At 59.6% G+C, this 23,885-nt stretch overlaps 1 protein-coding gene across 1 annotated transcript in view; it reads right to left on the bottom strand.

The window, feature by feature from the left end:
* The window catches only part of LOC135036846 (monocarboxylate transporter 13-like), a 249,947-nt gene that overhangs the window by 223,370 nt on the left and 2,692 nt on the right, over positions 1-23,885 (bottom strand). The window contains 1 exon segment of the mRNA XM_063954486.1: positions 4,588-4,692. The gene's annotated coding sequence lies outside the window, so the exon portion shown is untranslated.

The following is a 23,885-nucleotide window of genomic DNA, read 5'->3' as shown; positions in this document are numbered from 1 at the left end:
TGCCCGGGGGGTGCAGGGTTCTCCGGCAGGATCCAGGAGAGTAGGCACAATGCGGGAGGGGTGCCCGGGGGGTACAGGGTTCTCCGGCAGGATCCAGGAGAGTAGGCACAATGCGGGAGGGGTGCCCGGGGGGTACAGGGTTCTCCGGTAGGGTCCAGGAGAGTAGGCACAATGCGGGTGGGGTGCCCGGGGGGGTACAGGGTTCTCCGGCAGGATCCAGGAGAGTAGGCACAATGCGGGAGGGGTGCCCGGGGGGGTGCAGGGTTCTCCGGCAGGGTCCAGGAGAGTAGGCACAATGCGGGAGGGGTGCCCGGGGGGTACAGGGTTATCCGGCAGGGTCCAGGAGAGTAGGCACAATGCGGGTGGGGTGCCCGGGGGGGTACAGAGTTCTCCGGCAGGGTCCAGGAGAGTAGGCACAATGCGGGAGGGGTGCCCGGGGGGTGCAGGGTTCTCCGGCAGGGTCCAGGAGAGTAGGCACAATGCGGGAGGGGTGCCCGGGGGGTACAGGGTTCTCCGGTAGGGTCCAGGAGAGTAGGCACAATGCGGGAGGGGTGCCCGGGGGGTACAGGGTTCTCCGGTAGGGTCCAGGAGAGTAGGCACAATGCGGGAGGGTTGCCCGGGGGGGGGGGGTACAGGGTTCTCCGGCAGGGTCCAGGAGAGTAGGCACAATGCTGGAGGGGTGCCCGGGGGGTGCAGGGTTCTCCGGCAGGATCCAGGAGAGTAGGCACAATGCGGGAGGGGTGCCCGGGGGGTACAGGGTTCTCCGGCAGGATCCAGGAGAGTAGGCACAATGCGGGAGGGGTGCCCGGGGGGTACAGGGTTCTCCGGTAGGGTCCAGGAGAGTAGGCACAATGCGGGTGGGGTGCCCGGGGGGGTACAGGGTTCTCCGGCAGGATCCAGGAGAGTAGGCACAATGCGGGAGGGGTGCCCGGGGGGGTGCAGGGTTCTCCGGCAGGGTCCAGGAGAGTAGGCACAATGCGGGAGGGGTGCCCGGGGGGTACAGGGTTATCCGGCAGGGTCCAGGAGAGTAGGCACAATGCGGGTGGGGTGCCCGGGGGGTACAGAGTTCTCCGGCAGGGTCCAGGAGAGTAGGCACAATGCGGGAGGGGTGCCCGGGGGGTGCAGGGTTCTCCGGCAGGGTCCAGGAGAGTAGGCACAATGCGGGAGGGGTGCCCGGGGGGTACAGGGTTCTCCGGCAGGGTCCAGGAGAGTAGGCACAATGCGGGAGGGGTGCCCGGGGGGTACAGGGTTCTCCGGTAGGGTCCAGGAGAGTAGGCACAATGCGGGAGGGGTGCCCGGGGGGTACAGGGTTCTCCGGTAGGGTCCAGGAGAGTAGGCACAATGCGGGAGGGTTGCCCGGGGGGGGGTACAGGGTTCTCCGGCAGGGTCCAGGAGAGTAGGCACAATGCGGGAGGGGTGCCCGGGGGGTACAGGGTTCTCCGGTAGGGTCCAGGAGAGTAGGCACAATGCGGGAGGGGTGCCCGGGGGGTACAGGGTTCTCCGGCAGGGTCCAGGAGAGTAGGCACAATGCGGGAGGGGTGCCCGGGGGGTGCAGGGTTCTCCGGCAGGATCCAGGAGAGTAGGCACAATGCGGGAGGGGTGCCCGGGGGGTGCGGGGTTCTCCGGTAGGGTCCAGGAGAGTAGGCACAATGCAGGAGGGGTGCCCGGGGGGTACAGGGTTCTCCGGTAGGGTCCAGGAGAGTAGGCACCATGCAGGAGGGGTGCCCGGGGGGGTACAGGGTTCTCCGGCAGGGTCCAGGAGAGTAGGCACAATGCGGGAGGGTTGCCCGGTGGGGGGTGCGGGGTTCTCCGGCAGGGTCCAGGAGAGTAGGCACAATGCAGGAGGGGTGCCCGGGGGGTGCAGGGTTCTCCGGCAGGGTCCAGGAGAGTAGGCATAATGCGGGAGGGGTGCCCGGGGGGTGCGGGGTTCTCCGGTAGGGTCCAGGAGAGTAGGCACAATGCAGGAGGGGTGCCCGGGGGGTACAGGGTTCTCCGGCAGGATCCAGGAGAGTAGGCACAATGCGGGAGGGGTGCCCGGGGGGTACAGGGTTCTCCGGCAGGGTCCAGGAGAGTAGGCACAATGCGGGAGGGGTGCCCGGGGGGTACAGGGTTCTCCGGCAGGGTCCAGGAGAGTAGGCACAATGCAGGAGGGGTGCCCGGGGGGTACAGGGTTCTCCGGCAGGGTCCAGGAGAGTAGGCACAATGCGGGAGGGGTGCCCGGGGGGTGCGGGGTTCTCCGGCAGGGTCCAGGAGAGTAGGCACAATGCAGGAGGGGTGCCCGGGGGGTACAGGGTTCTCCGGTAGGGTCCAGGAGAGTAGGCACAATGCGGGAGGGGTGCCCGGGGGGTGCGGGGTTCTCCGGTAGGGTCCAGGAGAGTAGGCACAATGCGGGAGGGGTGCCCGGGGGGTGCAGGGTTCTCCGGCAGGATCCAGGAGAGTAGGCACAATGCAGGAGGGGTGCCCGGGGGGTACAGGGTTCTACGGCAGGGTCCAGGAGAGTAGGCACAATGCAGGAGGGGTGCCCGGGGGGTACAGGGTTCTACGGCAGGGTCCAGGAGAGTAGGCACAATGCGGGAGGGGTGCCCGGGGGGTACAGGGTTATCCGGCAGGGTCCAGGAGAGTAGGCACAATGCGGGAGGGGTGCCCGGGGGGGTGCGGGGTTCTCCGGCAGGATCCAGGAGAGTAGGCACAATGCGGGAGGGGTGCCCGGGGGGTACAGGGTTCTCCGGCAGGGTCCAGGAGAGTAGGCACAATGCGGGAGGGGTGCCCGGGGGGTACAGGGTTCTCCGGCAGGGTCCAGGAGAGTAGGCACAATGCGGGAGGGGTGCCCGGGGGGTACAGGGTTCTCCGGCAGGGTCCAGGAGAGTAGGCACAATGCGGGAGGGGTGCCCGGGGGGTACAGGGTTCTCCGGTAGGGTCCAGGAGAGTAGGCACAATGCGGGAGGGTTGCCCGGGGGGGGGGGGTGCGGGGTTCTCCGGCAGGGTCCAGGAGAGTAGGCACAATGCGGGAGGGGTGCCCGGGGGGTACAGGGTTCTCCGGCAGGGTCCAGGAGAGTAGGCACAATGCGGGAGGGGTGCCCGGGGGGTACAGGGTTCTCCGGCAGGGTCCAGGAGAGTAGGCACAATGCGGGAGGGGTGCCCGGGGGGGTGCGGGGTTCTCCGGCAGGGTCCAGGAGAGTAGGCACAATGCGGGAGGGGTGCCCGGGGGGTACAGGGTTCTCCGGCAGGGTCCAGGAGAGTAGGCACAATGCGGGAGGGGTGCCCGGGGGGGGTGCAGGGTTCTCCGGCAGGGTCCAGGAGAGTAGGCACAATGCGGGAGGGGTGCCCGGGGGGTACAGGGTTCTCCGGCAGGATCCAGGAGAGTAGGCACAATGCGGGAGGGTTGCCCGGTGGGGGGTGCGGGGTTCTCCGGCAGGGTCCAGGAGAGTAGGCACAATGCGGGAGGGGTGCCTGGGGGGGTGCGGGGTTCTCCGGCAGGGTCCAGGAGAGTAGGCACAATGCGGGAGGGGTGCCCGGGGGGTACAGGGTTCTCCGGCAGGGTCCAGGAGAGTAGGCACAATGCGGGAGGGGTGCCCGGGGGGTACAGGGTTCTCCGGCAGGGTCCAGGAGAGTAGGCACAATGCGGGAGGGGTGCCCGGGGGGGGTGCAGGGTTCTCCGGCAGGGTCCAGGAGAGTAGGCACAATGCGGGAGGGGTGCCCGGGGGGTACAGGGTTCTCCGGCAGGGTCCAGGAGAGTAGGCACAATGCGGGAGGGGTGCCCGGGGGGGGTGCAGGGTTCTCCGGCAGGGTCCAGGAGAGTAGGCACAATGCGGGAGGGGTGCCCGGGGGGTACAGGGTTCTCCGGCAGGATCCAGGAGAGTAGGCACAATGCGGGAGGGTTGCCCGGTGGGGGGTGCGGGGTTCTCCGGCAGGGTCCAGGAGAGTAGGCACAATGCGGGAGGGGTGCCCGGGGGGGTGCGGGGTTCTCCGGCAGGGTCCAGGAGAGTAGGCACAATGCGGGAGGGGTGCCCGGGGGGTACAGGGTTCTCCGGCAGGGTCCAGGAGAGTAGGCACAATGCGGGAGGGGTGCCCGGGGGGGTGCGGGGTTCTCCGGCAGGGTCCAGGAGAGTAGGCACAATGCGGGAGGGGTGCCCGGGGGGTACAGGGTTCTCCGGCAGGGTCCAGGAGAGTAGGCACAATGCGGGAGGGTTGCCCGGGGGGGGGTGCGGGGTTCTCCGGCAGGGTCCAGGAGAGTAGGCACAATGCGGGAGGGTTGCCCGGTGGGGGGTGCAGGGTTCTCCGGCAGGGTCCAGGAGAGTAGGCACAATGCGGGAGGGGTGCCCGGGGGGTACAGGGTTCTCCGGCAGGGTCCAGGAGAGTAGGCACAATGCGGGAGGGTTGCCCGGTGGGGGGTGCAGGGTTCTCCGGTAGGGTCCAGGAGAGTAGGCACAATGCGGGAGGGGTGCCCGGGGGGTACAGGGTTCTCCGGCAGGGTCCAGGAGAGTAGGCACAATGCGGGAGGGGTGCCCGGGGGGGGTGCAGGGTTCTCCCGCAGGCTACTATGAGTTACCATTTACAGCACGCAGCGATCGCTATAGGAAACCTTACCTTTACCATGTCACATTGCTGGCTGTCCGCAGAGATCCGGCTGAGACACCATGTCCGGCCACACTGCTCACTCTTCAGAGGACAGATAGCCGGTGACTGGAGGACCTGTGAGGAAGAAGAGCAGACGCTGAAGCCGCATACAGGTGTCCTGGCCCCGAGCATGCTGAACTTTAGCAGTAGTGTTATAAGAACATTGCATCACCCAGTATGTCCGGTGCTGATCCTGCACTGCCACCTCCTGTCAGTAACTGGTACTGCGCTGATCTTACACTGTAAGGTGTCAGATTATTATCCTTTATTTATAGCGCCACAAGGGTTCCACAGCGCCTAACAACCTGGAGGTGTGCGTGGGAGGAGGTAACCAGTAGGCAGGAGAGGAGGCACGCAGTGGGAGCAGGTAACCAGTAGGTAGGAGAGGAGGCACGCAGTGGGAGGAGGTAACCAGTAGGCAGGAGAGGAGGCACGCAGTGGGAGGAGGTAACCAGTAGGCAGGAGAGGAGGAACGCAGTGGGAGGAGGTAACCAGTAGGTAGGAGAGGAGGCACGCAGTGGGAGGAGGTAACCAGTAGGCAGGAGAGGAGGCACGCAGTGGGAGGAGGTAACCAGTAGGCAGGAGAGGAGGAACGCAGTGGGAGGAGGTAACCAGTAGGCAGGAGAGGAGGCACGCAGTGGAAGGAGGTAACCAGTAGGCAGGAGAGGAGGAACGCAGTGGGAGGAGGTAACCAGTAGGCAGGAGAGGAGGCACGCAGTGGGAGGAGGTAACCAGTAGGTAGGAGAGGAGGCACGCAGTGGGAGGAGGTAACCAGTAGGCAGGAGAGGAGGCACGCAGTGGGAGGAGGTAACCAGTAGGCAGGAGAGGAGGAACGCAGTGAGAGGAGGTAACCAGTAGGTAGGAGAGGAGGCACGCAGTGGGAGGAGGTAACCAGTAGGCAGGAGAGGAGGCACGCAGTGGGAGGAGGTAACCAGTAGGCAGGAGAGGAGGAACGCAGTGGGAGGAGGTAACCAGTAGGCAGGAGAGGAGGCACGCAGTGGAAGGAGGAAACCAGTAGGAAGGGGAGGGGGCACGCAGTGGGAGGGGGTAACCAGTAGGCAGGAGAGGAGGCACGCAGTGGGAGGAGGTAACCAGTAGACAGGAGAGGAGGCACGCAGTGGGAGGAGGAAACCAGTAGGCAGGAGAGGGGGCACGCACTAGGAGGAGGTAACCAGAAGGCAGGAGAGGAGGCACGCAGTGGGAGGAGGTAACCAGTAGGCAGGAGAGGGGGCACGCACTAGGAGGAGGTAACCAGAAGGCAGGAGAGGAGGCACGCAGTGGGAGGGGGTGACTAGTAGGCAGGAGAGGAGGAACTCATTGGGAGGAGGTAACCAGTAGGCAGGAGAGGGGAAACGCAGTGGAAGGAGGTAACTAGTAGGCAGGGGAGGAGGCACGCAGTGGCAGGAGGTAACCAGTGGGCAGGAGAGGGGGCACGCAGTGGGAGGAGGTAACCAGTAGGCAGGAGAGGGGGCACGCAGTGGGAGGAGGTAACCAGTAGGCAGGAGAGGGGGCACGCAGTGGGAGGGGGTAACCAGTAGGCAGGAGAGGAGGCACGCAGTGGGAGGAGGTAACCAGTAGGCAGGAGAGGGGAAACGCAGTGGGAGGAGGTAACCAGTAGGCAGGAGAGAAGGCACGCAGTGGGAGGAGGTAACCAGTAGGCAGGAGAGGGGAAACGCAGTGGGAGGAGGTAACCAGTAGGCAGGAGAGAAGGCACGCAGTGGGAGGAGGTAACCAGTAGGCAGGAGAGGAGGCACGCAGTGGGAGGAGGTAACCAGTAGGCAGGAGAGGAGGCACGCAGTGGGAGGAGGTAACCAGTAGGTAGGAGAGGAGGCACGCAGTGGGAGGAGGTAACCAGTAGGCAGGAGAGGGGGCACGCAGTGGGAGGGGGTAACCAGTAGGCAGGAGAGGGGAAACGCAGTGGGAGGAGGTAACCGGTAGGCAGGAGAGGGGGCACGCAGTGGGAGGAGGTAACCAGTAGGCAGGAGAGGAGGCACGCAGTGGGAGGAGGTAACCAGTAGGCAGGAGAGGAGGCACGCAGTGGGAGGAGGTAACCAGTAGGTAGGAGAGGAGGTAACCAGTAGGCAGGAGAGGAGGCACGCAGTGGGAGGAGGTAACCAGTAGGTAGGAGAGGAGGCACGCAGTGGGAGGAGGTAACCAGTAGGCAGGAGAGGAGGCACGCAGTGGGAGGAGGTAACCAGTAGGTAGGAGAGGAGGAACACAGTGGGAGGAGGTAACCAGTAGGCAGGAGAGGAGGCACGCAGTGGGAGGAGGTAACCAGTAGGTAGGAGAGGAGGCACGCAGTGGGAGGAGGTAACCAGTAGGCAGGAGTGGAGGCACGCAGTGGGAGGAGGTAACCAGTAGGCAGGAGAGGAGGAACGCAGTGGGAGGAGGTAACCAGTAGGCAGGAGAGGAGGCACGCAGTGGAAGGAGGTAACTAGTAGGCAGGAGAGGAGGAACGCAGTGGGAGGAGGTAACCAGTAGGCAGGAGAGGAGGCACGCAGTGGGAGGAGGTAACCAGTAGGTAGGAGAGGAGGCACGCAGTGGGAGGAGGTAACCAGTAGGCAGGAGAGGAGGCACGCAGTGGGAGGAAGTAACCAGTAGGCAGGAGAGGAGGAACGCAGTGAGAGGAGGTAACCAGTAGGTAGGAGAGGAGGCACGCAGTGGGAGGAGGTAACCAGTAGGCAGGAGAGGAGGCACGCAGTGGGAGGAGGTAACCAGTAGGCAGGAGAGGAGGAACGCAGTGGGAGGAGGTAACCAGTAGGCAGGAGAGGAGGCACGCAGTGGAAGGAGGTAACCAGTAGGAAGGGGAGGGGGCACGCAGTGGGAGGGGGTAACCAGTAGACAGGAGAGGAGGCACGCAGTGGGAGGAGGTAACCAGTAGACAGGAGAGGAGGCACGCAGTGGGAGGAGGTAACCAGTAGGCAGGAGAGGGGGCACGCACTAGGAGGAGGTAACCAGAAGGCAGGAGAGGAGGCACGCAGTGGGAGGAGGTAACCAGTAGGCAGGAGAGGGGGCACGCACTAGGAGGAGGTAACCAGAAGGCAGGAGAGGAGGCACGCAGTGGGAGGGGGTGACTAGTAGGCAGGAGAGGAGGAACTCATTGGGAGGAGGTAACCAGTAGGCAGGAGAGGGGAAACGCAGTGGAAGGAGGTAACTAGTAGGCAGGGGAGGAGGCACGCAGTGGCAGGAGGTAACCAGTGGGCAGGAGAGGGGGCACGCAGTGGGAGGAGGTAACCAGTAGGCAGGAGAGGGGGCACGCAGTGGGAGGAGGTAACCAGTAGGCAGGAGAGGAGGCACGCAGTGGGAGGGGGTAACCAGTAGGCAGGAGAGGGGGCACGCAGTGGGAGGGGGTAACCAGTAGGCAGGAGAGGAGGCACGCAGTGGGAGGAGGTAACCAGTAGGCAGGAGAGGGGAAACGCAGTGGGAGGAGGTAACCAGTAGGCAGGAGAGAAGGCACGCAGTGGGAGGAGGTAACCAGTAGGCAGGAGAGGGGGCACGCAGTGGGAGGAGGTAACCAGTAGGCAGGAGAGGGGAAACGCAGTGGGAGGAGGTAACCAGTAGGCAGGAGAGAAGGCACGCAGTGGGAGGAGGTAACCAGTAGGCAGGAGAGGAGGCACGCAGTGGGAGGAGGTAACCAGTAGGCAGGAGAGGAGGCACGCAGTGGGAGGAGGTAACCAGTAGGTAGGAGAGGAGGCACGCAGTGGGAGGAGGTAACCAGTAGGCAGGAGAGGGGGCACGCAGTGGGAGGGGGTAACCAGTAGGCAGGAGAGGGGAAACGCAGTGGGAGGAGGTAACCGGTAGGCAGGAGAGGGGGCACGCAGTGGGAGGAGGTAACCAGTAGGCAGGAGAGGAGGCACGCAGTGGGAGGAGGTAACCAGTAGGCAGGAGAGGAGGCACGCAGTGGGAGGAGGTAACCAGTAGGTAGGAGAGGAGGTAACCAGTAGGCAGGAGAGGAGGCACGCAGTGGGAGGAGGTAACCAGTAGGTAGGAGAGGAGGCACGCAGTGGGAGGAGGTAACCAGTAGGCAGGAGAGGAGGCACGCAGTGGGAGGAGGTAACCAGTAGGTAGGAGAGGAGGAACACAGTGGGAGGAGGTAACCAGTAGGCAGGAGAGGAGGCACGCAGTGGGAGGAGGTAACCAGTAGGTAGGAGAGGAGGCACGCAGTGGGAGGAGGTAACCAGTAGGCAGGAGTGGAGGCACGCAGTGGGAGGAGGTAACCAGTAGGCAGGAGAGGAGGAACGCAGTGGGAGGAGGTAACCAGTAGGCAGGAGAGGAGGCACGCAGTGGAAGGAGGTAACTAGTAGGCAGGAGAGGAGGAACGCAGTGGGAGGAGGTAACCAGTAGGCAGGAGAGGAGGAACGCAGTGGGAGGAGGTAACCAGTAGGCAGGAGAGGAGGTACGCAGTGGGAGGAGGTAACCAGTAGGTAGGAGAGGAGGCACGCAGTGGGAGGAGGTAACCAGTAGGCAGGAGAGGAGGCACGCAGTGGGAGGAGGTAACCAGTAGGCAGGAGAGGAGGAACGCAGTGAGAGGAGGTAACCAGTAGGTAGGAGAGGAGGCACGCAGTGGGAGGAGGTAACCAGTAAGCAGGAGAGGAGGCACGCAGTGGGAGGAGGTAACCAGTAGGCAGGAGAGGAGGAACGCAGTGGGAGGAGGTAACCAGTAGGCAGGAGAGGAGGCACGCAGTGGAAGGAGGTAACCAGTAGGAAGGGGAGGGGGCACGCAGTGGGAGGGGGTAACCAGTAGACAGGAGAGGAGGCACGCAGTGGGAGGAGGTAACCAGTAGACAGGAGAGGAGGCACGCAGTGGGAGGAGGTAACCAGTAGGCAGGAGAGGGGGCACGCACTAGGAGGAGGTAACCAGAAGGCAGGAGAGGAGGCACGCAGTGGGAGGAGGTAACCAGTAGGCAGGAGAGGGGGCACACACTAGGAGGAGGTAACCAGAAGGCAGGAGAGGAGGCACGCAGTGGGAGGGGGTGACTAGTAGGCAGGAGAGGAGGAACTCATTGGGAGGAGGTAACCAGTAGGCAGGAGAGGGGAAACGCAGTGGAAGGAGGTAACTAGTAGGCAGGGGAGGAGGCACGCAGTGGCAGGAGGTAACCAGTGGGCAGGAGAGGGGGCACGCAGTGGGAGGAGGTAACCAGTAGGCAGGAGAGGGGGCACGCAGTGGGAGGAGGTAACCAGTAGGCAGGAGAGGAGGCACGCAGTGGGAGGGGGTAACCAGTAGGCAGGAGAGGGGGCACGCAGTGGGAGGGGGTAACCAGTAGGCAGGAGAGGAGGCACGCAGTGGGAGGAGGTAACCAGTAGGCAGGAGAGGGGAAACGCAGTGGGAGGAGGTAACCAGTAGGCAGGAGAGAAGGCACGCAGTGGGAGGAGGTAACCAGTAGGCAGGAGAGGGGGCACGCAGTGGGAGGAGGTAACCAGTAGGCAGGAGAGGGGAAACGCAGTGGGAGGAGGTAACCAGTAGGCAGGAGAGAAGGCACGCAGTGGGAGGAGGTAACCAGTAGGCAGGAGAGGAGGCACGCAGTGGGAGGAGGTAACCAGTAGGCAGGAGAGGAGGCACGCAGTGGGAGGAGGTAACCAGTAGGTAGGAGAGGAGGAACGCAGTGGGAGGAGGTAACAAGTAGGCAGGAGAGGGGGCACGCAGTGGGAGGGGGTAACCAGTAGGCAGGAGAGGGGAAACGCAGTGGGAGGAGGTAACCGGTAGGGAGGAGAGGGGGCACGCAGTGGGAGGAGGTAACCAGTAGGCAGGAGAGGAGGCACGCAGTGGGAGGAGGTAACCAGTAGGCAGGAGAGGAGGCACGCAGTGGGAGGAGGTAACCAGTAGGTAGGAGAGGAGGTAACCAGTAGGCAGGAGAGGAGGCACGCAGTGGGAGGAGGTAACCAGTAGGTAGGAGAGGAGGCACGCAGTGGGAGGAGGTAACCAGTAGGCAGGAGAGGAGGCACGCAGTGGGAGGAGGTAACCAGTAGGTAGGAGAGGAGGAACACAGTGGGAGGAGGTAACCAGTAGGCAGGAGAGGAGGCACGCAGTGGGAGGAGGTAACCAGTAGGTAGGAGAGGAGGCACGCAGTGGGAGGAGGTAACCAGTAGGCAGGAGTGGAGGCACGCAGTGGGAGGAGGTAACCAGTAGGCAGGAGAGGAGGCACGCAGTTGGGAGGAGGTAACCAGTAGGTAGGAGAGGAGGCACGCAGTGGGAGGAGGTAACCAGTAGGCAGGAGAGGAGGCACGCAGTGGGAGGAGGTAACCAGTAGGCAGGAGAGGAGGAACGCAGTGGGAGGAGGTAACCAGTAGGCAGGAGAGGAGGAACGCAGTGGAAGGGGGTGACCAGTAGGTAGGAGAGGGGGCACGCAGTGGAAGGGGGTGACCGGTAGGCAGGAGAGGAGGCACGCAGTGGAAGGGGGTGACCAGTAGGCAGGAGAGGAGGCACGCAGTGGCAGGAGGTAACCAGTAGGCAGGAGAGGGGGCACACAGTGGGAGGAGGTAACCAGTAGGCAGGAGAGGGGGCACGCAGTGGGAGGAGGTAACCAGTAGGCAGGAGAGGGGGCACGCAGTGGGAGGAGGTAACCAGTAGGCAGGAGAGGAGGAACGCAGTGGGAGGAGATAACCAGTAGGCAGGAGAGGGGGCACGCAGTGGGAGGAGGTAACCAGTAGGCAGGAGAGGGGAAACGCAGTGGGAGGAGGTAACCAGTAGGCAGGAGAGGGGAAACGCAGTGGGAGGAGGTAACCAGTAGGCAGGAGAGGAGGCACGCAGTGGTTGGAGGTAACCAGTAGGCAGGAGAGGAGGCACGCACTGGGAGGGAGTAACCAGTAGGCAGGAGAGGAGGAACGCAGTGGGAGGAGGTAACCAGTAGGCAGGAGAGGGGGCACGCAGTGGGAGGAGGTAACCAGTAGGCAGGAGAGGGGCACGCAGTGGGAGGAGGTAACCAGTAGGCAGGAGAGGAGGCACGCAGTGGGAGGAGGTAACCAGTAGGCAGGAGAGGAGGCACGCACTGGGAGGGGGTAACCAGTAGGCAGGAGAGGAGGAACGCAGTGGGAGGAGGTAACCAGTAGGCAGGAGAGGGGGCACGCAGTGGGAGGAGGTAACCAGTAGGCAGGAGAGGGAGCACGCAGTGGGAGGAGGTAACCAGTAGGCAGGAGAGGGGGCATGCAGTGGGAGGAGGTAACCAGTAGGCAGGAGAGGGGGCACGCAGTGGGAGGAGGTAACCAGTAGGCAGGAGAGGAGGAACGCAGTGGGAGGGGGTAACCAGTAGTCAGGAGAGGAGGCACGCAGTGGGAGGAGGTAACCAGTAGGCAGGAGAGGAGGCACGCAGTGGGAGGAGGTAACCAGTCGGCAGGAGAGGAGGCACGCAGTGGGAGGAGGTAACCAGTAGGCAGGAGATGGGGCACGCAGTGGGAGGAGGTAACCAGTAGGCAGGAGAGGAGGCACGCAGTGGGAGGGGGTAACCAGTAGGCAGGAGAGGAGGCACGCAGTGGGAGGAGGTAACCAGTAGGCAGGAGAGGAGGAACGCAGTGGGAGGAGGTAACCAGTAGGCAGGAGAGGAGGCACGCAGTGGGAGGAGGTAACCAGTAGGCAGGAGAGGAGGCACGCAGTGGGTGGAGGTAACCAGTAGGCAGGAGAGGGGGCACGCAGTGGGAGGAGATAACCAGTAGGCAGGAGAGGAGGCACGCAGTGGGAGGAGGTAACCAGTAGGCAGGAGAGGAGGAACGCAATGGGAGGAGGTAACCAGTAGGCAGGAGAGGGGGCACGCAGTGGGAGGAGGTAACCAGTAGGCAGGAGAGGGGAAACGCAGTGGGAGGAGGTAACCAGTAGGCAGGAGAGGAGGCACGCAGTGGGAGGAGGTAACCAGTAGGCAGGAGAGGGGGCACGCAGTGGGAGGAGATAACCAGTAGGCAGGAGAGGGGGCACGCAGTGGGAGGAGATAACCAGTAGGCAGGAGAGGGGGCACGCAGTGGGAGGAGGTAACCAGTAGGCAGGAGAGGGGGCACGCAGTGGGAGGAGGTAACCAGTAGGCAGGAGAGGGGAGTATACTCTGCGCTAATAACATCCACAGAGTACCCCACACAGAGAGCATGCACTACCCTAATAACACCCACAGAGTACCCCACACAGAGAGCATGCACTACCCTAATAACACCCACAGAGTACCCCACACAGAGAGCATACCCTACCTTAATAACACCCACAGAGTACCCCACACAGAGAGCATACCCTACCCTAATAACACCCACAGAGTACCCCACACAGAGAGCATACCCTACCCTAATAACACCCACAGAGTACCCCACAGAGAGCATACCCTACCCCAATAACACCCACAGAGTACCCCACACAGAGAGCATGCACTACCCTAATAACACCCACAGAGTACCCCACACAGAGAGCGTACCCTACCTTAATAACACCCACAGAGTACCCCACACAGAGAGCATACCCTACCCCAATAACACCCACAGAGTACCCCACACAGAGAGCATGCACTACCCTAATAACACCCACAGAGTACCCCACACAGAGAGCATACCCTACCCTAATAACACCCACAGAGTACCCCACACAGAGAGCATACCCTACCCCAATAACACCCACAGAGTACCCCACACAGAGAGCATGCACTACCCTAATAACACCCACAGAGTACCCCACACAGAGAGCATACCCTACCTTAATAACACCCACAGAGTACCCCACACAGAGAGCATACCCTACCCTAATAACACCCACAGAGTACCCCACACAGAGAGCATGCACTACCCTAATAACACCCACAGAGTACCCCACACAGAGAGCATACCCTACCCCAATAACACCCACAGAGTACCCCACACAGAGCATACCCTCCCTAATAACATTTACAGAGTACCCCACACAGAGAGCATACCCTACCCTAATAACATTTACAGAGTACCCCACACAGAAAGTATACCCTCCCTAATAACACCCACAGAGTACCCCACACAGAGAGCATACCTAACCCTAATAACACCCACAGAGTACCCCACACAGAGAGCATACCTAACCCTAATAACACCCACAGAGTACCCCACACAGAGAGTGTATCCTACCCTAATAACACCCACAGAGTACCCCACACAGAGAGCATACCCTACCCTAATAACACCCACAGAGTACCCCACACAGAGAGCATACCCTACCCTAATAACATTTACAGAGTACCCCACACAGAAAGCATACCCTCCCTAATAACACCCACAGAGTACCCCACACAGAGAGCATACCTAACCCTAATAACACCCACAGAGTACCCCACACAGAGCGTGTATCCTACCCTAATAACACCCACAGAGTACCCCACAGAGAGCATACCCTACCCTAATAACACCCACAGAGTACCCCACACAGAGAGCATACCCTACCCTAATAACATTTACAGAGTACCCCACACAGAAAGTATACCCTCCCTAATAACACCCACAGAGTACCCCACACAGAGAGCATACCTAACCCTAATAACACCCACAGAGTACCCCACACAGAGAGTTTATCCTACCCTAATAACACCCACAGAGTACCCCACACAGAGAGCATACCCTACCCTAATAACACCCACAGAGTACCCCACACAGAGAGCATACCCTACCCTAATAACATTTACAGAGTACCCCACACAGAAAGTATACCCTCCCTAATAACACCCACAGAGTACCCCACACAGAGAGCATACCCTCCCTAATAACACCCACAGAGTACCCCACACAGAGAGCATACCCTCCCTAATAACACCCACAGAGTACCCCACACAGAGAGCATACCCTACCCTAATAACACCCACAGAGTACCACACAGAGAGAGCGTACCCTCCCTAATAACATCCCACACACACCTGCACACACAGAGCATCTTACCCTGTCACTCCCCCCACACACACCTGTACACACAGAGCATCTCACCCTGTCACTTCCCACACACACCTGTACACACAGAGCATCTCACCCTGTCACTCCCCCCACACACACACCTGTACACACAGAGCATCTCACCCTGTCACTCCCCCCACACCTGCACACACAGAGCATCTTACCCTGTCACTTCCCACACACACCTGTACACACAGAGCAAATCACCCTGTCACTTCCCACACACACCTGTACACACAGAGCATCTCACCCTGTCACTTCCCACACACACCTGTACACACAGAGCATCTCACCCTGTCACTCCCCCCACACCTGCACACACAGAGCATCTCACCCTGTCACTCCCCCCACACACACCTGTACACACAGAGCATCTCACCCTGTCACTCCCCCCACACCTGCACACACAGAGCATCTCACCCTCTCACTTCCCACACACACCTGTACACACAGAGCATCTCACCCTGTCACTTCCCACACACACCTGTACACACAGAGCATCTCACCCTGTCACTTCCCACACACACCTGTACACACAGAGCATCTCACCCTGTCACTCCCCCCACACCTGCACACACAGAGCATCTCACCCTCTCACTTCCCACACACACCTGTACACACAGAGCATCTCACCCTGTCACTCCCCCCACACCTGCACACACAGAGCATCTCACCCTCTCACTTCCCACACACACCTGTACACACAGAGCATCTCACCCTGTCACTCCCCCCACACACAGCTGTACACACAGAGCATCTCACCCTGTCACTCCCCCCACACACAGCTGTACACACAGAGCATCTCACCCTGTCACTCCCCCCACACACAGCTGTACACACAGAGCATCTCACCCTGTCACCCCTGTACACAGAGCATCTCACCCTGTCACTCCTGTACACAGAGCATCTCACCCTGTCACTCCTGTACACACAGAGCATCTCACCCTGTCACTCCTGTACACACAGAGCATCTCACCCTGTCACCCCTGTACACACAGAGCATCTCACCCTGTCACCCCTGTACACAGAGCATCTCATCCTGTCACTCCAGTACACAGAGCATCTCACCCTGTCACCCCTGTACACAGAGTATCTCACCCTGTCACCCCTGTACACAGAGCATCTCACCCTGTCACTCCTGTACACAGAGCATCTCACCCTGTCATTCCTGTACACACAGAGCATCTCACCCTGTCACCCCTGTACACAGAGCATCTCACTCTGTCACCCCTGTACACAGAGCATCTCACCCTGTCACTCCTGTACACACAGAGCATCTCACCCTGTCACTACTGTACACAGAGCATCTCACCATGTCACTCCTGTACACAGAGCATCTCACCCTGTCACCCCTGTACACAGAGCATCTCACCCTGTCACTCCTGTACACACAGTGCATCTCACCCTGTCACTCCTGTACACAGAGCATCTCACCCTGTCACCCCTGTACACAGAGCATCTCACCCTGTCACCCCTGTACACAGAGCATCTCACCCTGTCACTCCCCCCACACACACCTGCACACACAGAGCATCTTACCCTGTCACTTCCCACACACACCTGTACACACAGAGCATCTCACCCTGTCACTTCCCACACACACCTGCACACACAGAGCATCTCACCCTGTCACTCCTGTACACACAGAGCATCTCACCCTGTCACTCCTGTACACACAGAGCATCTCACCCTGTCACTCCTGTACACAGAGCATCTCACCCTGTCACCCCTGTACACAGAGCATCTCACCCTGTCACTCCCCCCACACCTGTACACACAGAGCATCTCACCCTGTCACTTCCCACACACACCTGCACACACAGAGCATCTCACCCTGTCACTTCCCACACACACACCTGTACACACAGAGCATCTCACCCTGTCACTCCCCCCACACCTGCACACACAGAGCATCTCACCCTGTCACTCCCCCCACACACACCTGTACACACAGAGCATCTCACCCTGTCACTCCCCCCACACCTGCACACACAGAGCATCTCACCCTGTCACTCCCCCCACACACACCTGTACACACAGAGCATCTCACCCTGTCACTCCCCCCACACCTGCACACACAGAGCATCTCACCCTGTCACTCCCCCCACACACACCTGTACACACAGAGCATCTCACCCTGTCACTCCCCCCACACCTGCACACACAGAGCATCTCACCCTCTCACTTCCCACACACACCTGTACACACAGAGCATCTCACCCTGTCACTTCCCACACACACCTGTACACACAGAGCATCTCACCCTGTCACTTCCCACACACACCTGTACACACAGAGCATCTCACCCTGTCACTCCCCCCACACCTGCACACACAGAGCATCTCACCCTGTCACTCCCCCCACACACAGCTGTACACACAGAGCATCTCACCCTGTCACTCCCCCCACACCTGCACACACAGAGCATCTCACCCTCTCACTTCCCACACACACCTGTACACACAGAGCATCTCACCCTGTCACTCCCCCCACACACAGCTGTACACACAGAGCATCTCACCCTGTCACTCCCCCCACACACAGCTGTACACACAGAGCATCTCACCCTGTCACTCCCCCCACACACAGCTGTACACACAGAGCATCTCACCCTGTCACCCCTGTACACAGAGCATCTCACCCTGTCACCCCTGTACACAGAGCATCTCACCCTGTCACTCCTGTACACAGAGCATCTCACCCTGTCACTCCTGTACACACAGAGCATCTCACCCTGTCACCCCTGTACACACAGAGCATCTCACCCTGTCACTCCCCCCACACCTGCACACACAGAGCATCTCACCCTCTCACTTCCCACACACACCTGTACACACAGAGCATCTCACCCTGTCACTCCCCCCACACACAGCTGTACACACAGAGCATCTCACCCTGTCACTCCCCCCACACACAGCTGTACACACAGAGCATCTCACCCTGTCACTCCCCCCACACACAGCTGTACACACAGAGCATCTCACCCTGTCACCCCTGTACACAGAGCATCTCACCCTGTCATTCCTGTACACACAGAGCATCTCACCCTGTCACCCCTGTACACAGAGCATCTCACCCTGTCACCCCTGTACACAGAGCATCTCACTCTGTCACCCCTGTACACAGAGCATCTCACCCTGTCACTCCTGTACACACACAGCATCTCACCCTGTCACTCCTGTACACACAGAGCATCTCACCCTGTCACTCCTGTACACACAGAGCATCTCACCCTGTCACCCCTGTACACACAGAGCATCTCACCCTGTCACCCCTGTACACAGAGCATCTCATCCTGTCACTCCAGTACACAGAGCATCTCACCCTGTCACCCCTGTACACAGAGTATCTCACCCTGTCACCCCTGTACACAGAGCATCTCACCCTGTCACTCCTGTACACAGAGCATCTCACCCTGTCATTCCTGTACACACAGAGCATCTCACCCTGTCACCCCTGTACACAGAGCATCTCACTCTGTCACCCCTGTACACAGAGCATCTCACCCTGTCACTCCTGTACACACAGAGCATCTCACCCTGTCACTACTGTACACAGAGCATCTCACCATGTCACTCCTGTACACAGAGCATCTCACCCTGTCACCCCTGTACACAGAGCATCTCACCCTGTCACTCCTGTACACACAGTGCATCTCACCCTGTCACTCCTGTACACAGAGCATCTCACCCTGTCACCCCTGTACACAGAGCATCTCACCCTGTCACCCCTGTACACAGAGCATCTCACCCTGTCACTCCCCCCACACACACCTGCACACACAGAGCATCTTACCCTGTCACTTCCCACACACACCTGTACACACAGAGCATCTCACCCTGTCACTTCCCACACACACCTGCACACACAGAGCATCTCACCCTGTCACTCCTGTACACACAGAGCATCTCACCCTGTCACTCCTGTACACACAGAGCATCTCACCCTGTCACTCCTGTACACAGAGCATCTCACCCTGTCACCCCTGTACACAGAGCATCTCACCCTGTCACTCCCCCCACACCTGTACACACAGAGCATCTCACCCTGTCACTTCCCACACACACCTGCACACACAGAGCATCTCACCCTGTCACTTCCCACACACACACCTGTACACACAGAGCATCTCACCCTGTCACTCCCCCCACACCTGCACACACAGAGCATCTCACCCTGTCACTCCCCCCACACACACCTGTACACACAGAGCATCTCACCCTGTCACTCCCCCCACACCTGCACACACAGAGCATCTCACCCTGTCACTCCCCCCACACACACCTGTACACACAGAGCATCTCACCCTGTCACTCCCCCCACACCTGCACACACAGAGCATCTCACCCTGTCACTCCCCCCACACACACCTGTACACACAGAGCATCTCACCCTGTCACTCCCCCCACACCTGCACACACAGAGCATCTCACCCTCTCACTTCCCACACACACCTGTACACACAGAGCATCTCACCCTGTCACTTCCCACACACACCTGTACACACAGAGCATCTCACCCTGTCACTTCCCACACACACCTGTACACACAGAGCATCTCACCCTGTCACTCCCCCCACACCTGCACACACAGAGCATCTCACCCTGTCACTCCCCCCACACACAGCTGTACACACAGAGCATCTCACCCTGTCACTCCCCCCACACCTGCACACACAGAGCATCTCACCCTCTCACTTCCCACACACACCTGTACACACAGAGCATCTCACCCTGTCACTCCCCCCACACACAGCTGTACACACAGAGCATCTCACCCTGTCACTCCCCCCACACACAGCTGTACACACAGAGCATCTCACCCTGTCACTCCCCCCACACACAGCTGTACACACAGAGCATCTCACCCTGTCACCCCTGTACACAGAGCATCTCACCCTGTCACCCCTGTACACAGAGCATCTCACCCTGTCACTCCTGTACACAGAGCATCTCACCCTGTCACTCCTGTACACACAGAGCATCTCACCCTGTCACCCCTGTACACACAGAGCATCTCACCCTGTCACCCCTGTACACAGAGCATCTCACCCTGTCACTCCAGTACACAGAGCATCTCACCCTGTCACCCCTGTACACAGAGCATCTCACCCTGTCACCCCTGTACACAGAGCATCTCACCCTGTCACTCCTGTACACAGAGCATCTCACCCTGTCATTCCTGTACACACAGAGCATCTCACCCTGTCACCCCTGTACACAGAGCATCTCACCCTGTCACCCCTGTACACAGAGCATCTCACTCTGTCACCCCTGTACACAGAGCATCTCACCCTGTCACTCCTGTACACACACAGCATCTCACCCTGTCACTCCTGTACACACAGAGCATCTCACCCTGTCACTCCTGTACACACAGAGCATCTCACCCTGTCACCCCTGTACACACAGAGCATCTCACCCTGTCACCCCTGTACACAGAGCATCTCATCCTGTCACTCCAGTACACAGAGCATCTCACCCTGTCACCCCTGTACACAGAGTATCTCACCCTGTCACCCCTGTACACAGAGCATCTCACCCTGTCACTCCTGTACACAGAGCATCTCACCCTGTCATTCCTGTACACACAGAGCATCTCACCCTGTCACCCCTGTACACAGAGCATCTCACTCTGTCACCCCTGTACACAGAGCATCTCACCCTGTCACTCCTGTACACACAGAGCATCTCACCCTGTCACTACTGTACACAGAGCATCTCACCATGTCACTCCTGTACACAGAGCATCTCACCCTGTCACCCCTGTACACAGAGCATCTCACCCTGTCACTCCTGTACACACAGTGCATCTCACCCTGTCACTCCTGTACACAGAGCATCTCACCCTGTCACCCCTGTACACAGAGCATCTCACCCTGTCACCCCTGTACACAGAGCATCTCACCCTGTCACTCCCCCCACACACACCTGCACACACAGAGCATCTTACCCTGTCACTTCCCACACACACCTGTACACACAGAGCATCTCACCCTGTCACTTCCCACACACACCTGCACACACAGAGCATCTCACCCTGTCACTCCTGTACACACAGAGCATCTCACCCTGTCACTCCTGTACACACAGAGCATCTCACCCTGTCACTCCTGTACACAGAGCATCCCACCCTGTCACTCCTGTACACACAGAGCATCTCACCCTGTCACTCCTGTACACACAGAGCATCTCACCCTGTCACTCCTGTACACACAGAGCATCTCACCCTGTCACCCCTGTACACAGAGCATCTCACCCTGTCACTCCCCCCACACCTGTACACACAGAGCATCTCACCCTGTCACTTCCCACACACACCTGCACACACAGAGCATCTCACCCTGTCACTTCCCACACACACCTGTACACACAGAGCATCTCACCCTGTCACTCCCCCCACACACAGCTGTACACACAGAGCATCTCACCCTGTCACTCCCCCCACACACAGCTGTACACACAGAGCATCTCACCCTGTCACTCCCCCCACACACAGCTGTACACACAGAGCATCTCACCCTGTCACCCCTGTACACAGAGCATCTCACCCTGTCACCCCTGTACACAGAGCATCTCACCCTGTCACTCCTGTACACAGAGCATCTCACCCTGTCACTCCTGTACACACAGAGCATCTCACCCTGTCACCCCTGTACACACAGAGCATCTCACCCTGTCACCCCTGTACACAGAGCATCTCACCCTGTCACTCCAGTACACAGAGCATCTCACCCTGTCACCCCTGTACACAGAGCATCTCACCCTGTCACCCCTGTACACAGAGCATCTCACCCTGTCACTCCTGTACACAGAGCATCTCACCCTGTCATTCCTGTACACACAGAGCATCTCACCCTGTCACCCCTGTACACAGAGCATCTCACCCTGTCACCCCTGTACACAGAGCATCTCACTCTGTCACCCCTGTACACAGAGCATCTCACCCTGTCACTCCTGTACACACACAGCATCTCACCCTGTCACTCCTGTACACACAGAGCATCTCACCCTGTCACTCCTGTACACACAGAGCATCTCACCCTGTCACCCCTGTACACACAGAGCATCTCACCCTGTCACCCCTGTACACAGAGCATCTCATCCTGTCACTCCAGTACACAGAGCATCTCACCCTGTCACCCCTGTACACAGAGTATCTCACCCTGTCACCCCTGTACACAGAGCATCTCACCCTGTCACTCCTGTACACAGAGCATCTCACCCTGTCATTCCTGTACACACAGAGCATCTCACCCTGTCACCCCTGTACACAGAGCATCTCACTCTGTCACCCCTGTACACAGAGCATCTCACCCTGTCACTCCTGTACACACAGAGCATCTCACCCTGTCACTACTGTACACAGAGCATCTCACCATGTCACTCCTGTACACAGAGCATCTCACCCTGTCACCCCTGTACACAGAGCATCTCACCCTGTCACTCCTGTACACACAGTGCATCTCACCCTGTCACTCCTGTACACAGAGCATCTCACCCTGTCACCCCTGTACACAGAGCATCTCACCCTGTCACCCCTGTACACAGAGCATCTCACCCTGTCACTCCCCCCACACACACCTGCACACACAGAGCATCTTACCCTGTCACTTCCCACACACACCTGTACACACAGAGCATCTCACCCTGTCACTTCCCACACACACCTGCACACACAGAGCATCTCACCCTGTCACTCCTGTACACACAGAGCATCTCACCCTGTCACTCCTGTACACACAGAGCATCTCACCCTGTCACTCCTGTACACACAGAGCATCTCACCCTGTCACCCCTGTACACAGAGCATCTCACCCTGTCACTCCCCCCACACCTGTACACACAGAGCATCTCACCCTGTCACTTCCCACACACACCTGCACACACAGAGCATCTCACCCTGTCACTTCCCACACACACCTGTACACACAGAGCATCTCACCCTGTCACTCCCCCCACACCTGCACACACAGAGCATCTCACCCTGTCACTCCCCCCACACACACCTGTACACACAGAGCATCTCACCCTGTCACTCCCCCCACACCTGCACACACAGAGCATCTCACCCTGTCACTCCCCCCACACACACCTGTACACACAGAGCATCTCACCCTGTCACTCCCCCCACACCTGCACACACAGAGCATCTCACCCTGTCACTCCCCCCACACAAACCTGTACACACAGAGCATCTCACCCTGTCACTCCCCCCACACCTGCACACACAGAGCATCTCACCTTCTCACTTCCCACACACACCTGTACACACAGAGCATCTCACCCTGTCACTTCCCACACACACCTGTACACACAGAGCATCTCACCCTGTCACTTCCCACACACACCTGTACACACAGAGCATCTCACCCTGTCACTCCCCCCACACCTGCACACACAGAGCATCTCACCCTGTCACTCCCCCCACACACAGCTGTACACACAGAGCATCTCACCCTGTCACTCCCCCCACACCTGCACACACAGAGCATCTCACCCTCTCACTTCCCACACACACCTGTACACACAGAGCATCTCACCCTGTCACTCCCCCCACACACAGCTGTACACACAGAGCATCTCACCCTGTCACTCCCCCCACACACAGCTGTACACACAGAGCATCTCACCCTGTCACTCCCCCCACACACAGCTGTACACACAGAGCATCTCACCCTGTCACCCCTGTACACAGAGCATCTCACCCTGTCACCCCTGTACACAGAGCATCTCACCCTGTCACTCCTGTACACAGAGCATCTCACCCTGTCACTCCTGTACACACAGAGCATCTCACCCTGTCACCCCTGTACACACAGAGCATCTCACTCTGTCACCCCTGTACACAGAGCATCTCACCCTGTCACTCCAGTACACAGAGCATCTCACCCTGTCACCCCTGTACACAGAGCATCTCACCCTGTCACCCCTGTACACAGAGCATCTCACCCTGTCACTCCTGTACACAGAGCATCTCACCCTGTCATTCCTGTACACACAGAGCATCTCACCCTGTCACCCCTGTACACAGAGCATCTCACCCTGTCACCCCTGTACACAGAGCATCTCACTCTGTCACCCCTGTACACAGAGCATCTCACCCTGTCACTCCTGTACACACACAGCATCTCACCCTGTCACTCCTGTACACAGAGCATCTCACCTTGTCACTCCTGTACACACAGAGCATCTCACCCTGTCACCCCTGTACACAGAGCATCTCACCCTGTCACCCCTGTACACAGAGCATCTCACTCTGTCACCCCTGTACACAGAGCATCTCACCCTGTCACTCCTGTACACACAGAGCATCTCACCCTGTCACTCCTGTACACAGAGCATCTCACCCTGTCACCCCTGTACACACAGAGCATCTCACCCTGTCACTCCTGT

This window comes from Pseudophryne corroboree, unplaced genomic scaffold, assembly GCF_028390025.1.
Source record: "Pseudophryne corroboree isolate aPseCor3 unplaced genomic scaffold, aPseCor3.hap2 scaffold_662, whole genome shotgun sequence".
Lineage (NCBI taxonomy): Eukaryota > Metazoa > Chordata > Amphibia > Anura > Myobatrachidae > Pseudophryne > Pseudophryne corroboree.
The sequence above is the reverse complement of the archived record's forward strand: the minus strand, read 5'-3'. Positions and strand labels throughout refer to the sequence as shown.